The sequence below is a fragment of the Columba livia genome, chromosome 3 (assembly GCF_036013475.1).
Source record: "Columba livia isolate bColLiv1 breed racing homer chromosome 3, bColLiv1.pat.W.v2, whole genome shotgun sequence".
NCBI classification, from domain to species: domain Eukaryota; kingdom Metazoa; phylum Chordata; class Aves; order Columbiformes; family Columbidae; genus Columba; species Columba livia.
The window spans coordinates 29,868,889-29,887,132 of NC_088604.1; the positions used below are offsets into that span (position 1 = coordinate 29,868,889).

General features: G+C 37.0%; 1 long non-coding RNA gene across 2 annotated transcripts in view; it reads right to left on the minus strand.

Moving 5' to 3' along the window:
• Positions 1-1,996: 1,996 nt before the first annotated feature.
• Positions 1,997-18,244, minus strand: part of LOC135578986 (uncharacterized) — a 60,974-nt gene continuing 44,726 nt past the window's right edge. For both annotated transcript variants that reach the window (XR_010471183.1, XR_010471182.1), the window contains 2 exons: positions 6,048-6,175; positions 1,997-2,510 (listed from right to left, as the gene is read on the minus strand). This is a non-coding gene — a long non-coding RNA (uncharacterized LOC135578986). The remainder of the gene's footprint in view (positions 2,511-6,047; positions 6,176-18,244) is intronic.

Here is an 18,244-nt window from a genome sequence, read left to right on the forward strand (position 1 = left end):
ATTGACTCAGTAAATTGTTGTTTTTATTAAATTATTTTTCCTAAATATAACATAATGAATATTGGCATCAGCAGTTCATGTTTGCCACCGTTACCTAATCACCATGGGATATATAGTTTCCCAACTTCCCATACCAATTTGGACATATGAAGACTCAAGTATAAATGTTGAGTGAGCTGAAGTAAAAATACTTACATATCATACAGATATTTTTTTTTGCCAAAACACACATAGAGGCACACTTATATGAATACACTTTATATGAGTTTTACTTTATGCCAAACAGCTGGAAAGCCATTTGTTGTTAAGTGCAGCTTAACTACAAAGTAGTCCAAATGTGGTAGGGTTTTGTTCGTTTCCTACTGTGTCTAATATTTTTGGTAGTGGACTCTCTCAATGAACTTTGTGGTTTTGATTCATAATTGTTTCATGCAGATGTAACCTGATGATATATCAGATGATGCCATTTGGGAATTATTGTATACATGTGTTTTGGTGTATTCAACACATTTCTTCCCTCTTAGCTCTGATAAACATGCATATGTATATATTTATCGTTTATGTTCATCTTCTTCCCTTGCAAAATGGTTTTTTTTTTTTTTTTTTTTTCAGTTAGTGAAGAAAAGCAGGATATCTTAGCTCTTCAGCTCTCCTCGGCAGTTAAGTGAATGAAGATCCTGCTACAGATCTGATGAAAAGGGGTTTGTAGAACTGATAGTCATTTCCTCTTTTGGTGTGCTGCTCAAGGAAGCTTTTCCTTGGAAAACCATCAGAAATGGGAGAGAGGGGGAAAGAAATTATCGGAACATATTATTATTTTCAGTCTTGTGCACTGTGGATGACATCCTCTTTCCAGTGAAGATAGTCATAAAATATCTAAGGTCAGCATCAGACTCTACATGTCTAAGACTTCCAAAGCCTTAGAACAAACAAGTTTTGAGATCACTTTAAGGGATCTCTAAGCTAGAATCTATACTCTTAGTAGAAACATTTTCCTGTAACTTTTTATTACCACTGATAACCTTTGGTCATTTCTTTTATACCACCATATTCTCCTGTTCACCAGTCAATGTTCATACTAGCAAAATTAATCTCTGTACCAATGTTATTATTCTTACCGTCTTTGCCAGAAAATAAATAGATAAATAGATAAGTAGCTTTTACAGTCAGCTCCAGAAAAATAGTTCTTTATTGCAATACTGAACTCTGAGCCCACTTCCTCATTTTTAACTACCAAATACTGACCAACAGAAACTACAGACTTCAGTAAGAAGCAGCTTGCTTTGTAAAACCAGTAGTAGCTTCCCAGCTGAGGAACACAGCAAAATCCACATACATGCAGCTGAAGAGCATTTTCCTGTATGGTTTCAGATACAGCAAATTCCAAGTTCTTCCTAGAACTGAGACTGTGATAGGTAACTTTTGTAAATCCTTACCCAAGGACAAAATGGAGGGTATAGAATTGCATATTAGAAACTGAAAAGAGTGACAAATAAGGTACTCACTGAGTAATTAAAACCAGCACATGAAATCTAATCTGTAGATTAACTATGACAGTTTGGTTTTTAAAAGTCATAATGAATGTTTAAATTAATTTCAAAATAAAATAAAAAATATAGCTGTCACATAGCCAGCATCTACAAACACGGTATAAAGAACTTGTGTTATAAAATGATGATGTTATTTAAAATTAATTTTGATCTTTTGATTTTTCATTTTATTTGTTTAATCCAAACAGTAAGCAGACAAAATTTTTAATAGCTATGCAATTCATCATGCCATGAAAATGGAGTTATATAAATAGAACCCTATCTCAATGCCCAGGAAATGTGAGAGATTATAAGTAGATTATTTGACACTATAAAGCTGGGCAGAATTAGGAGTTGCATGCTAAGGAATAGTCAAACACAGGATAAAACTCTTCATTCAGTTTTAAGTTGGGTACCTCAGGGTGATGAGTAAGGGAGACAATATTCAAGACTGCAAGATAAGAGGATTTGAGACATTTAACCATCTTTTATTTTACTGAAAATAGTTTCTCTAAACAAACAAATATTATCTAACGGAAAAAGGAGTAATCCAACATGTAAAGAGAGATAGAATATCTTTTGAGGAAGCACACCAAAACAGACAGTTCATGTCAGAGTACAAGAATCATCCATTTTACAGACAGCTGCAGGACCTATTGGTAAAGGATGGCACAGATGAAGGCCATAATTTAATATAATATAAAATTGTCTTATTAAGCACGTGCTCCCTTCTTAAGAATGAGTGAGAGAGATCTAAAATAACTGTCAAGGCACTTCCAGTTGTACTTCACAGTGCCCACACAGGGAGTCAGCAGGCAACACCCATAGTTCCCATGTACAAGGATGTAGTCAGAATGGGAAATTCCACGATGCAGCTCCACAAATAACTCGCAGAAGTACACATGCCAGGCAAAAGTCAGAGGGAATTGACTATTTAGCCATGTTTGATATTTTTCTCTTCTGTTGACACTTTTGTTCCATCTAAAGAAACAAAATAAATATTCATGAAAAGATGAAGGATATTTGATTGACAAATCCTAGTACACAGGCAAGTCTTGTGCACTCAGTGAGAGCATAACATCTGGGTGAGCTGGAGATCACAGCTGGGAGAATTATCTAAGTTGATTGCAAAACTAATTGCGGTATGGTTCTAGTGGGTAACACCTGAACTTTGTTTGGTAACTAGTAAAATCTTTACTATTAGGTTTGGTAAGAGCAAACTATGTATTTATCACATACTGCCTGTTTAAAGTCATCCAATATAGCATTCTGTATATGCTAATTAATTAACAGCAGCCCCTTTCTCCTTATTACAAATCCACCACATCGCCATGCTCCATTGGATAAAACATAGAACATACAAACTTCATATATTTCCTAATTTAATATCCCTTATGAAATTTTCCTTTTTTTTCTTTTTTTCTTTTTTTTTTTTTTTTCTAAAATACTGATTTAAAGTTAATTTCTGTTCAAAGATGATTATTATCAGACCTGGGGGAAAAAAAAAAAAAAAAGAAGTTTTTTTGGGCATAAAATTCTCCTCAGAGTACATACTTCAAAGTGCTACAGATGATCATAAATTCAGGGTAATCACTTGGGAAATATCCTGAAAAGTGAAGCCCTTTCAAAAGTTCTACATTCAGAAGATGATGACAGCTGAAGACTAAGACAGAGAATGAAGTAATGGAGAACTTATTTTATTACTTATCTCTTTAATTTTCTTTCCTTAAGTTTTTACAATAGAAGTTTAGAAACCTTGCAAAAAAATGGTTTCTGTTCCCAACTACGTGCAGTTCCAGGTAATTAAGAACAAAATTTGATTTTTAATTTGTATTATATTTTCTGTTTTACTTCAGGGTAAGTCAGAGATATGCAATATCATTTAAAATGGTGAGACTGTGGTTACACAAATATACACTTAAATATTTCATAAACAAGATACAGCATTTTAAATTCATAAAATGTGAGCTATTCAAAATATTACATGTGCCTAAAGAAGACTTACACAGAAAGGTATCCAATAAAGGTGTTCAATAAATAATTAAGTGTTGAATGATGGTTTATAATACAACACAATGTTATACAAGTGGCATTTCATTCCAGCATTGGCATTTGCAACAGGTGTTGCATTAAATTATATGTTATTAGTCATCAATGAGCTGCATATTTCTAAAAGGTCCTACAGACAAGTTTCTCACATCCACGGTTGAATATCAGAACCATCACCAAAACATTAAAAAAAAAAAAAAGTCAGCTACTCATTCAAAGGTAACACCAAGTTGGGGTAAATGTTCACAAGTTCCACAGTTTCTGCTATTGCTGCCTTCTCCCTGGAAGAAGCAGCTTGGGAGGGCAGGAAGGAGGGAAGTACTAATACACGTGGCTGAAAGGATGGCCTGAATCAAAATGTTTTTAGGGGCAATCAGAAACTGAAGCACTGGGTAAAAGGTCACATTCAAGTCCTTGGTTTGCATGTGTGCTTCACATGGTTTGCATATGAAGGGCACCGTCAAGGTTTAATGCATAGGTTGTAGATCTTCTGGAATGGCAGCTGATGATCAGGTGGGACACCCTAGCACATTTCAAGTGACATCAAATGCCAGAGTCTCAACTACTGATTCAGGCCTCAGAGGAATATTTTTGCATGAACTGCATTGCTTCACAAGTTCCATGGACTTTACTGAGGAGCTGTGCAATGACTGTGATGGGGTTCAGATAACCAGTGCACACAGGCATTTCAGACAGTTGGAAATATGAGTTTGGCATCTCTGACATTTTATGGATTCAAACACTAGCTCTACCAAAAGACCCGTAGTAAGTTGTTGTTGGGAAAACTGCTCAGCAGTACAATTTAAACTCACTTCACAGAGTTTAAACCTAATCAGGATTGATTCATCCGTTTATTAATGACGTGTAATTAACTGGCAATTAATGAACTATATATTCAGAATCAATATAAATAATAGAGCACATAATCAGCAGTATTTTCTCTTACAAAATGCTAATAAACACAATTGTTTGCTAAACACCTTTATATAACGATTCCGAGAAGGTTGCAACCACACTCACACATATTTATATGCAAACCTGATCATTGTGGGTTACACATACCTCCACCCCAGCATGAGGATGCAGGTTGCCCGTGTGAAGACCTTCCCATGGAGATGTGGGTGCTCCACTTGAGTGTGCATCCTTGCCACTCCCTGTGCCCCATTGAAGTACCAGTTGTGGCAGACACACCACGAGGCCCCACACACACCCTGGGATGTTGTGTACCCTGTGCTGTGGGTCACTGGATGGGTATAGGCTGCTCCTGCAGTGCCTAAGGGAGGTGCTGGGCCTGTCCCAGGCAGGACTAGGGATGCCACGGGTTGACATTGGCAATCTCCAGCCAGTGTCACTGCTCCTCATCCTGCTCCAAGGCCTTTCACCCTATCTTTTACAAATTTCCATTTTTCTGTTATACTGGTTTTCAGATTCACTAATTTTTTGTGTCTCTTTATAATTTCCTGGTTAACATTTCATATTACTATAGTGGGTTGACTTTGGCTGCTAGGTGCCTACCCAGCCTCTCTCTCTCTCTCTCCCCTCTTCCTCAACATGACAGGGGGGAGAAAATAAGATGGAAAAGGTCATGGCTTGAGATAAAGACAGGGAGATCACTTACCAATTACTTCCATGGGTAAAACAGACTCAGTCTGGGGAAAATTAATTTAATTTATTGAAAACTAAAACAGATTTGGATGGTGTAAAACAAAGACAAAATAAAAGCAACACCTCCCTCCATCTTCCTCCTTTCCAGGCTCAGCTCCACTCCTTCATTCCTGAGTTCTCTACCTCCTCCATGCTCCCCAAGCAGTACAGGGTGATGCGGAATGGGGGTTTTGGTTAGTCCATAAGTTGGTCTCTTCCTCCTCATACTTTTAGCTGCTCCAGTGTGGGCTCTCCACGGGCAGCAGTTTCCTTACAGGAATATCCCCGTGCTGAAGTGTTGGGTCCTCAATGGGCTGCAGTGTAGATATCTACTCAGAAGCCCCCTCCTCCTTCTCTTGGTGTTCTCACAGTTGTGTTTTGTGGGGTTTTGTTTGTTTGTTTGTTTGTTTTTCCTCACTCCTCTACACTTTTCCACATTTCTGCACTTTCTTAAATAGGTTTTCACAAGGCACTACCACCTCAGCTGGGGGGCTCAGTTGTGCCCTGTGGTAGGTGGTTGGAGCCGCTGGAACCGGCTGTGTATGGCACGGGGCAGCCCTGACTTCTCACAGAGATCCCCTGTAGCCCCTGCTGCCAGAGCCTGGGCACAGAAAACCAACACAAAAGCTGATGGCTAAAATTCCATTTTAAACATGATCACCTGAGATGATTAGGGACCTTTTCCACTGTAAGACCTTCCAGGCAGTTTTGTAGATTGGACCTGCACACACTGTTTACACACACACAACATAACGGGTGTTGTCAACCATGACATTTTCCAAGGGTGGACCATGTAGGCACTCCCACATTAAGTCGGTGACAAACCTCATGACAGAATTCCTGGAGGCTTCAGTCTCGGCCGCTCAGTATCACTAAATGTGTATCACTTCATTCTGTTATGTTGATGAGATGGCATATTCAGCTCTATCCATCCATTTCACTACGAGGACAGACTGCAAGTTAAAATAATGTTTTAATAATTTTGCAGTATCAGTGAGTTAATACAAAGGAAACTCAAACTTAATTCATTTCTGTTAGTAAAGGGAATGAATATGCAGCAGATACAAGACTGAAAAACTGTGTTAATGTACTGTGAATTAAAAATATATCATCCCAATATATAGAATTGAAACAACGAACATATAAAGTACAAGACTTCACACTTACATATTCACTGAATCACAGCAAAAGTTTATTCCTCAAATTAAACCTATAAAACCACAGATTCTAATTCCATCTCTGAGCAGAATCAGATTTCCCATCTGTTTCTTACTTATTTTCCTTAATTTCATAAAGTCTTCTCTTGAGGTCCATCAGATAACTTCAATCAACAATTTATATTGACTTGTTATAAAAATGGGTCTGGAAAGGACCTTGAGAAGTCTTATGTTTTATTCCCATGACCCAAGGAGGAATAATTTCTGACTATTTTTCATTTAGTATGTTTTTAAAGACACCTCCACTGATGGATTCCACGATCTTTCCCCAGGCGATCTACACCAGTGCTTCATTATCTTCACTATCGTAAAGTTTTTCTCAGTGTCTAACTGGAAACTTTCTTGTTGAAATTAATTTTCAGCACTTCTCCTCTATACCACAGACATGATAAACAGATTATCCTCCACTGTGTACCAGACATTTATTTCACAAAGACTATAATCTACTCTGAAGACCTTTTGATTAAAATCCTGCAATCATGTCAGTCATGAACCTGTATGTTATAAGATTTAATTCTTAAACATTCATTTTTCTCAATTTGGTCACATATCCAATGCAAAAAACTGGACTTGATAGTGTGGATGATATCATAACAGTGCTAAAATAGAAAAAATATACTGTGTATGTAGTAATAATTTGTTGACCATTTCACTGCTTCATAACAGGATCACTTTAGCGATGCAAGATCACAGGTACTCAGGATAACTCCAAATTCTTTTATAGAGAAAAAGCTATCAAGCTATTTTTCTCCATCCCTGTCTTTATGGAAGTGATTATTCTGAACTGTACAACACTATACTTTTTAAACTGATTTCAACCTACCTTTACAGCCATTTAATCAGTTTTTTTAAAATTGTGTTGAATCCCAGGGGTGTACTCCCAGATGGCGTCAGCCCGCGCCAGTACTGACAGGTCAGAGACTGATTCTACATGCTGGGAGCAACTGCCCATCTATGCTGTTTTCAGCTTTCAAGTAGGGAAAGAAAACAAATTGTTTTGCAATCCTATTTCAGAATATGTGTCAGAAAATGTTAGCTTACAATAGTCATATACTTGCTATCACATAAAATAAAGCTTCTAATAATACTCCTCAATTCATTCCAAATCACATGGGTTAAAGTGCTGAGAAATTAGTTGCATCATTTAACAGGGATAGAAAGTCCATGAAAAATATGTAAATCTAATATTAAAGTGAAAATCACTGACTATGCTTTTATTTTAACATATAAAATTATTTTAGTCTACTTTTATTTAGAAATAGCTAAAAAGGAATACAAACAACTACACATTTGGTTAATGCAGGTTTCTTCTTTTCTTACAAATTCCATAATGAAATGATGTCTTATTTTTCCCAGAAGTGAAAAAAAAAAAAGCCCAAATACAGTCAATTGTCAGAAAAGCTTCTGCTGCAGTTCTGCTTTAACTATGCATTTGTAGCTAATACAGTACAGTCCTAAGTCTTCTGTATCCAGCAGAATTTAACATGTATTAGTTTTAATGAGAATGAAAGCAATTACTCATACTGCTGGAACAGCTCATTAAACTTTTTTCTTTTTTTTCCCCCTTTTTTTTAACCACAGAATTGAGTGGTGTACCATTAGAACAATTAAGGCATTGGTGAATTGTATGCATTTATCTCAAACCTCCTTGTACAGACGGATATAGCAGGTCATTCTTTCACTTTTCTGTCCATGCTAATACTTCCTATGTCTGTTCAAGCACTGACTTGATTAAGTTAATTAACTGAAACTTTTTTAAGGCCTCAATAGTTTCTGTATAACAGACATGACACAATATATTTGATCTGTTATTCTTACATTCATTCTAATTAAAATGTACTTACTCCTTTTCTAAGAGTTTTCTCCTTTATCTTTACATAAGTCCTATTAGGACTATATCTGCATGCAAGATAGACACAGGTCTGATGAATTGCAACTTAAAAGAGTTGTTCAAGTATGTTTTCAGTGTGTCAGGTATGTCATGGGTTTAGTTTGCCCACCGCAAATAAGAAAACATTAAAAAATCCAAAACAAAACAAACTAAACTAAAGTAAATGAAACAAAATGAAACCAAACCAAACCAAATCAAAACAAAACAAAAAACCCGAAACATGGCATTGAAGATACTAATAAAATTTACAGTTACACTGAAAATATTAATTGACATAAATAGATGATAATATTTTCATGCTGAAATCTCCTGGGTGCAAATGGGTTCCAGGAATGGAAGACAGTTAGCTAGAACATTAATGGTAGTCTTGACATGGAAGAGATCTTTGAATTAATAGTACTCACAATTTAATAGCAAAGATCAATCAGTTCTTCCCATGAATGTGGGAAGTTTCCTACTACTTTGTTATCATTAATGGGGAGAATTCCTTATGTCCTACAGTCTTGCCCCACAGTTCCATCCTAGAGAGCTCAATTATATGTAAAGTTGTACAGAGATGCTTATACTAACATGAGAACAGGTCTTACCTCAGGTTTACACACCACGTGTCTGTGTACACCTGCACATTCTGTATGCACATATTTACTTTATCCTGTATACCCACAAAACTTGATAATCTAAATTTTGTGTTGCTCCTAATCTGTACAAATTAATACAGTAATGGGCAAAATCCCAAAAGCTAAAATAGAATCACAGTGGTTGGGTCTTCATACTCCTTCACAAGGAGGAGTATACTTTTGCTGCTGGAATATGCTTTATGCTATACCAGAAAGGAAAAGGTTTATTTTAGGTCCTACATTATATCTGCTAGTTCTCTGTGCATGTTTTAAGTACCTTAGGGCGTCTGAAATGGCATTATACACTTATGTTGAAGCAAACAGAATTGTGGTATTCATGTATATGTGAGTTCTTGGGAACTTTTATTATGGTAATCAGAATTGTTAATCTGTGCCCTATTTTTTATAGAAAGGCTTCTCACAAGAGTTCTTTTAAGCAAGACAGTGTTTGAATATAGGGAGATGGACACATGGTGCTGGATGTAGGCTTATTCCATCTACATTTTTGGGGTGTAATTGGATTCACTCTTAGAGAAAGAACAGGCCCAATCTCTTTTCCTTTTGATATGCTCTTTGTTTTGTTTAGAACTCGTGCTTCAGTGCAAGTTGGTATCCAAACAGTTTGAACAGAGAGATGCTCCTGGAGAGTAGTAAAGATCTATGATTTCACTAGTCATCACAGACTTCCTTCATAGTCAGTGGAGGGAAAAGGGATATCTAAAATGAGAGCAATTTCTACTGATAGCAGTGTCTAAAATTGGTCAGACATTACACAGCCTGAAAGTGCAAGTATCTCTATATCAGCTATAAGGAATTATTAGCTCAGACCTGAACACCTGCACAGTGAGCATCTAAAGGCAAGTAAGCTAAATCTTAGGGAGAATTAACATTCGAGTATGGGGCTGACTTAAACACTTGATTCAAATTTATCTGCTTGTTTTGACAGGACAGGTTTGTTTTCTTAATCCAGTGTCTTAGTTTTTCTTCATATATTTCATGAGAAATTACTGGAGTGTTTGGATATTGATGATTCTTAAATGTGATCCACACATCCACCCCCACAGTGTTTCCTGATGTTCAAAGTGAATCTCCTCTATTTCAGTTTGTGACCATTGCCTCTGGTCTTGTGACTGAGCAATACTGAAAAGACCCTGCCTCCATTTTCTTCTTATGCTCCTTCAGGTATTTAGATTCATTGATAAGATCCACCCTGAGTTTTTTCTTCTCTAAGCTGAGCAGTCCCAGTTCTCTTAGCCTTTCCTCACAGAAGAGATATTCCAATCCCTTAATCATCCTTGTGGTCCTTTATTGAACTCTCTCCACAAAACTGCGGCATATTTTATAAGAGGAGTATCTTATTTGGATTAGTCTTGTTTCAGTTTTTTAGTGACCTGCGTAGCAGCCTGATATTCCACAATATAATTAAATTCATTATGTTCCCTGTTCATAAAATCTCTTTGTTTATATTCTTTGTGCAAACTTTATGTAATGACTCAAAAAATACTCCTTTGAATGAGTCATCAGCATCTTCCCGAATTCAGCAGGGACACTGATAAGTTTGTATGCCAAGCTTGTTCAAATTTAGTTATCAAGCTATTGGTTCTTTTAAGATTCTAGAATTTACAAAGAAGATGAAAATTGCACCATCAGTTCAGATAATAACTTTTTTCTATATAGGTGCTAATGAAAGATTTCTATCACTTTATGATGGCCAACTCTTCTGGTTTTCAAAACGATCAAAAGTCCAACCAAAGTAAGAAGTTAATCCTACTTATTATATTCTTGAAGGCCAGAACTCCCATCTTCACCATGTTTTGATAAAGCAGAGACACACAGGAAAAGATGTCCTGATATCGTTGATATGCTCCTTGATTGCAGTGACAGGATATGCAAGGTAAAACAATCAGTTACATTATTAGGAGATCAATATGCTTCACAATTTTTCCTTTCTAGATCATTTGGATACTTGTGGTGGGTTAACCTTAACTGGCTGCCAGAAGCCCACCCAGTTGCTCTCTCACTCTCTCTCCTCAGTAGGACAGAGGAAGAAAATAGGATGGAAAAGTTCCTGGCCTGGGATAAACACAGGGAGATCACTCACCAATTACTGCCACAAGGAAAACATACTCGACTTTGGGAAGCTTAATTTCATTTATTGCTGATTAAAAATAGAGTAGGATGGTGAGAAACCATGATAAAAACTAAAACACCTTCCCCCCACCTCCACCCATTTTTCCCAGACTCAGCTTCACTCCCTCACTACTGACTTCTCCATGTCCTCCACTGCCAAAGATGCAGAAGGATGTGGTCAGTTCAGAACAGCTCCTCTCTGCTGCTCCTTCTTCTTTACACTTTTCCCCTGTTTCTATGTAGGTCCTTATCACAAGCTACAGTCTTTCAAGAACTACTTCAGCATGGGTCCTCTCCAAGAACTGCAGTATGTCAGGAACAGACTGCTACAGCATGGGTTCTCCATGGGCTGTGTCTCCTGCCAGAAGCCTGTTCTTGTGTGGGCTCTCCATGGCTGCAGCTTCCTTCAGGACATAACCATCTGCTCCAGTGTGGGGTACCCCACAGATTGCAGTGAGGATATCTGTTCCACTGTGATCCTCCATGGGCTGCAAGAACAAGGTCTACTGTGATGGACCTTATAGAGTTACTAGATTAATTATTTTGTATTATTGGAGTAATACTACAGGATCCAACACACTGAAGCTGGGCCTAGGTTAGTAACTCTCATGACAGTTGCTGACAAAACTAATTTGGCTTAACAGAAAACCTCTCAGATGTCTGTGAACTCTCAAGTGCAGCTGTTGAGGGTTTTGATTGCAGGGTGACAATAAAACCATGGCAGATGTACTGTTAACCCCATCTCCCCCTGTTTCCCCCTTCAGACCCTCCCTCTTCCCCCTTCCCACTAAGGACAGGCAATTAGGAGGGAAAGAAGTACAGAGAGAAGACAGTTGGAAAAATTAAAAATGTTTTGCTAATGCTACTAATAAGAATAGAGAAAATAATACAAAATATGCAAACCCAATCTTGAAAGTCCCAGAAACTGCAGAACCAGCACCCGAAATCCTGGATTGGACTCTGCAGCCAGCCGGAGCTGGATTCAGTCTGTCACTAGGCCTCAGTTCGCAGGAATGACTAGCAAGGTCCTCTTCTAATGTCGGCCATAAGCAAAAGGGGCGAGATCCTTGTGATCTCCCACTTTTATATGAAGTATTCAAGTGAATGGGATGTTATACTCAGTTGGTCAGTTTCTTGGTCACCTGTTTCTCATTGCCCCTCTAGTGAGAGGTGCATCCATGCTTATCAATAACTTCACATTCCATTGCTACGTTTACCAAAACATGTATCTGGTTCTCCAGGAAAATGCAGCTAATATGAAAGCTTTAGCTGGCAGGCAAATTCACTAAAAGAGAAACTTGTTTTTAACAAAACCAGGACAGCAGCCAATATGAGTCCATTCTCTTCTCATTTAACCTAACCTGATGATGAAATATCCTTTTTATGAAATCACATCTGTTTCAAACATAAAAAACTCAAAGCCAAAGTCAAGCCTTTCACATCTTTTCAGATGTCTGTAAACAGATAAAGGGTGACCAGAGGAATTTTCTAAAGCCTAATTGGTAGGGAAAATAGGTTACACTCCCAAAGTCTCATGTAAGACAGCTTTTCACACTGTGTATACTGTACTGTATCTGTGTCTCTAGTATAAATACTTTCCAAGTTTCCCATTCATTTCAATGAGCTGGCACCAGAAGTGGGGGCAGGATTCTAGAGGCTGTCAATTCAAATTCTGCAGAATGAATAGTAAGATTGCTTTCTATGTCCACAATCTGACTCTCTTTTTCTAAGGATTTCATTAGTGTTTGGTGCCACAGCAGTTCATTCAGTATGAGGAAGATATCTCCAAAGAATATTAAACCTCTGAGTCACTGCTTTTCAAAGGCAGACTTCCCATAAGATTTCTTATATAGAGAGATTTGCATGTGGCTGCATTAAAACCATTATCATAAATTGTGACCAAATCACCAGATTATTCAGGCCATACTCATAATAATAATCTATTCTTTTCAATATTTAGTATCCCACTATTTTAGCTTTAAAAGCAAATATTTTCTACAATAGCCTATAATTTTTATTACAATTATGTTTAACTGTGTTAAGGAATAACTCCCCCTAGAGTACTGCTGTTTCTAACAATGTTTGATTTTTTGTTTAGGTAATTATGTTTTCCCACTTATGAATTGCATTTTGGGATCTGCCTTGTGGGTTGTGAGCGACATAACTGTGCTTTTATCTCTGTTCACTAAAACAAATCTTATTGCTAGGTCAGATGTAAGCTAGTAATGATTTTAAGTGAGAATACTTATAGTGTGTAAAATAGAATATCACAATGAACTACCATATTTTTGGCAGCTATTGAAAATTTTACTGTTGCGAAGGCACTTACTAACAAGTTACATCTTTAAAATATAGGATGACTGCCCTGAGGGCACTACTAGGACATTATGTCCCTGCTTGGCTCCTGCTTCAGGGCTTCCCCAACCATGACCAAGGCCCAGGACACCATGTCCATCCCGCAGGGCTGTCAGTCCTCTACCCAGAAACATGGCAGCAGGGTCTCTCTGCAGCTCCCCACAGCCCTGCCCAGACTCATCCCAGTCCCATCCAATGGAGGTGCCCAACGCCTTCCCCCTGCTGGGATGGGGCAAAGTCTCAGTACAGTAAAAGTGAGAAAACTCATGTGTTGAGATAAAGACTGTTTAAAGCAAAGGCCACACATGTAAAGCAAAACAAGGAATTCATTCACTGCTTCCCATCGCCAGGCAGGTGTTCAGTCATCTCCATGAAAGCAGGGCTCTGTCACGTGTAAGAGTTACTTGGGGAGACAAACACCATAACTCTGAACAATCCCCCTTCCTCATTCTTCCCCACAGCTCTTATTGCTGAACACACTGTCATATGCTACGGGATATCACTTTGGTCAGCTGGGGTCAGCTCTCCCAGCTATGTCCTCTCTTAGCTTCTTGTGCACCCCCAGCCTACTCACTGGTTGGGCAGCATAAGAAATAGAAAACTGCATGCAAACAATGTTCAGCAATAACTAAAAAATCCCTATGTTATCAACACAATTTTTATCACAGATCCAAAACATAGGACCTTATAAGCTACTATGAAGAAAAATAACTATGCCAGCCACAACTAGTATGCTGTTTAAAAAGCAGTTGATCTCACTTACTTTTCAAAAAAATTAAACGCAACATCTGCTCAATGGATAGATTTATACTTATTAGATGTAGAGGTCAGGAAATAATAAGTAAAAGCTACTCTTCCCCCACTCAAATTATATACTAATACATTATCAGTAATGGTCACAAACTTCTGGTCTTTGAAAAAGGGGAAAAATCTTACTCTATACATTCCTTGGAATATGCAGGAGGAGAAAACATAGATATAGGGGTTGACTGTACCTTTAAAAACTACAACTTTAGAGCTTTTCTGCCTTTGGAGTAGAATGAGGGGGGAAAATGACTGTTTCTCTCTGCCATTAACTAGATTATTTCTATTCAGGTTTGTTCTGAAAGTCCAAGTATTTTCCCAATATGTGAATTTTATTTACCTTTTTTAGGTCAGTGGGAGAGGAGCATTAGGGTATGGAAACATTCCCCTAGAAAACCCAGGGGATATCTCTTCTGTGGATGATGAGCAATCAGTGGCAACATTATGAACTCACACAGTTTCATATAAACAAACTGTTCCCATTTACTACCTTCAAAAACCATACCAGGTTTAAAGGCATGGCTACATAGGCAAAGTACCCGTGTCTTTGGTGTGTCTTAGTATAGAAAATTGACTCCAGTTCACAGAAGATAAATAAAAAACTATAACACTATGACAGTGTGCACAAAAGGACCAGAAACTCATTTTAAACAAACACAGTTCCAGTCAGATTTCTACCAGACAACCTGGGCATCTAGACCAAGACATTGAGTAAACTGGGTGTGTAAAATGCCCTGGGTTCTTTTAATGTCTACACACAAATTGTCCATTTCACATTACTTAAAAAAAAATCATTTTTACATTAGCGACTTGCAAAAGGTGTTCTTAATATGGTTAGGTAAAATCTCACAGGACTTTTTAATTTCAAATCTCTGCAAATATTAATATTTTTGGCATGTTCACATTTCAAGTGACTTTGAAAAGCAGACTTCCCACAGGTTAACATACTCAAACAACACTGTATTGTTGCTGCTGTGTCTTGGGCCAAGTTTTTTAAAGCATAGACATTCAGACTTGAAAGTGTCAAATGTGTGCTCAGAATTCAATGGAGGAGACTAGTGACCAGTTCCATCATAACAGTGAATCACTGATTATAGCACCAGAATGAGGTGTGAGAGATGACAACACACCATGGCAAACAAAATCACTAGTTAAGCACAATGGGACAGAAACATGTCATAGTTTTTGTTCTGTTTTGACTGTGTGTTTGGGAGATGAAAATGGCGGGGGGAGGCACGAAATAAGAAGAAAAGCAGAGACTTAGAAAATCAAAATCAAACACGGATTTAACACTGAATAAGCTTAGGCTGTGTAGACCTAAGAAACAGATTCGGGATTTTGGTACTGTCCCTTGTAATGAATTGAAACAAAGAACCATTGGGTTTTTTTGCTTAAAAGAAATGCAGAACACTGCAGATTTAACTAGGTACATTAGCACTTTACAGGCATAGACCGGAGCATGGTGGAGTCTTCTTGTGGAAGAGTTCTCAGTTAATCATGAAATATGACTCAGTAAACTGGAATCAGAAACCAACTGGTTTTAATTAATGATCCAAAACATTCAGAAGTCTTTCTACTCATCTGCACCAAACAGAGTATCAAGCTGCAAATTGGTTTTGACAGTGTAAGATACCTGTTGACTAAAAGATTCACTAAGAAGAGTTTCCTGGAGAAAAACTGAGATATTTGTACCTAGGTATTAAAATTCTGGGAGAAAATAAAATTAACACAGTAAACTGTAGTAAGATGAATTTGAAAATGTGCAAATAAATCTTTGCAGAACTTAGTAATAGAATTTATAAAAACTTACATATCCATGAAAAATATTTTTCACCTCCTCTGCTGAGATACAATGTTATTGTCTACTATGAGTTATAAATAAATAAAATATAGCACTGTTCTGTCCATGTCCCAAAATAAAAAACAAACAAACAAACAAACAACCTTCAAAATATGCTTTTTAGCCATAGTGTTTTATGTGATCATTGATCTTAACTTATCCGTAAGTAAAAGTACCAAGTGTAAATCCCCAGCTAATTACTGTAGAATTGCTTTGTTAAAATAACATGATGTCAGCTACAAAAATATTCATTCTTGTTATATACTCACTCGCTTTTTAACTGCATCTGTTTTGCACAAAGTTTTTAATGAGGAATGAAATCTGTGATTCATACACAGTCAGTAAAACTTCAGAATTTATTGTGCAATGTAAATTCATGCAATTTAGAAGAAAGATGATTTTTCTGAGATGTTGAGAGTAAAGTTATTTTTAGATTTGCAGCTTCAGATTCTGAAGCCTGAAGTTTTACAGTTTGCAACTCAATATGCTTATTGGCACCGTGGTCATATACTTCCAGTACTTTAAATGAACTAAATAATGTAAAATAATTACAACTATATAATGCATAAAATAATCATCAAGTTACACTCAAAGGTGACTGAGTACCAGAAATTATGTATAACAAAACTCAGCAATAAAAATAAACTTGATGCATCACAGAATTTGTGAAATTTCCAGTTCAATATAAATGAGCTCCCTGACAACAAACAGGGTCTGTTGCTGGAATATTTTACTTAGTTCTAGTGCCCTTAGCTTGAAATGGAGGTTAACAAATTGGAAAGGCATCTGTGAGCCAGAAAAATTAAAATCTAAGATTTTTAGTTTTAGTTTTTCCAAAAGATGGTGGAATCTGTGATATTACAATTTTTTGTTGCTGGGCAGGTTTTTGTTTTAATGTAAAAGCCGTGATACAGACAAGTAGCCATATGCTTCCATTTAAAAAACTAATGCTGGACTGGAAAGTAGCCAATTTAAATCAGCCAGTAGAATCAGTACCTGGAATATCTTTATGAAGGAAGAAACAGCCTTGCCAATACTCAAAGACTTCAGAGGAAAATCGTGTGCCTCTGAAAAGATATGCTATAACCAAAACCTAAATTCTGATACTGACAAATTTTGATACTGAAATTACTGCATGATGGTCTGATTACTCAGGAGATCACACAAGATTAGCATAACAGCTTTCTTTGACAGTAAGACCTGTCACCCAGTGTATGAATTATTAGAGGGCACATGTAGAAAAATAAAACTGAATTTTACTTTTCAGCTGCTTTCAAAGGCTTCAGGAAGATAAATTACTCTATATATTCAGGGTTAAGTTTACATAGCTAATGCTTCCTGAGTGGTAGGAATGGTGTATTCTCACAGCCTGTGAATGAATCTCTTCACATCAAAGTAAGAATAGAGAGTTTTTAATTTGGTCTTGGGATTTTAAAATGATGATTAGTTAGACTAACAACTAAAACTCCCAAATGGGCTTTCCCTGTTAGACAAAGGCAGGCAGAGTTATTTAGTAAAACTATTTAGCAGTTATATTACCTATAAAGGAAAAATGACACACATTCAGTGCTACAATGGAAAAGGTTTTAGAAGCCTAAATTTAAAGTTGCTACCAAACAACTGCTTCATGCTGATGAATTATGCCTATGATCACAATAAGGAACTTGATTTGGGGATTCTGAATTAAATTTTGAACATTACATTTGATACATCCTCAGCATTTCATATAATCATCTGTAGATTATGGCTAAACTTCAGACATTCTTATCTTGTACTCCAAAGAGCTCATTCAGATTTTCATTAGGCCAGAACACTGCAGAACCTTAGTTATCTGCCTGGAAGCATATATAAACTAAACTGTCTCATACTTTCACTAGAAGGGTGTAACACATTGTAAAAATGGAAAATTATTTGCCATCTTTCTACTTGCTTGTATGGGGAGACAAATTTTAAGCACCCAGGAAAAAAAAAAAAAACAAAGGAAATGTGTAAAATAGCTGCAACATAACTACTGTAAGCAGCACAATTTCATTCCACACTAGGTTGCTTCTTCGGTAAGAACAGGTGTCTTGTAGATCTTTTCAGCAGACTGGGGTATGATTTTCTGGCCCCCTGAAAGTCAAAATAATGGTTCTTCTACAGAAGCTTGAGTATGTACATCAGTACTT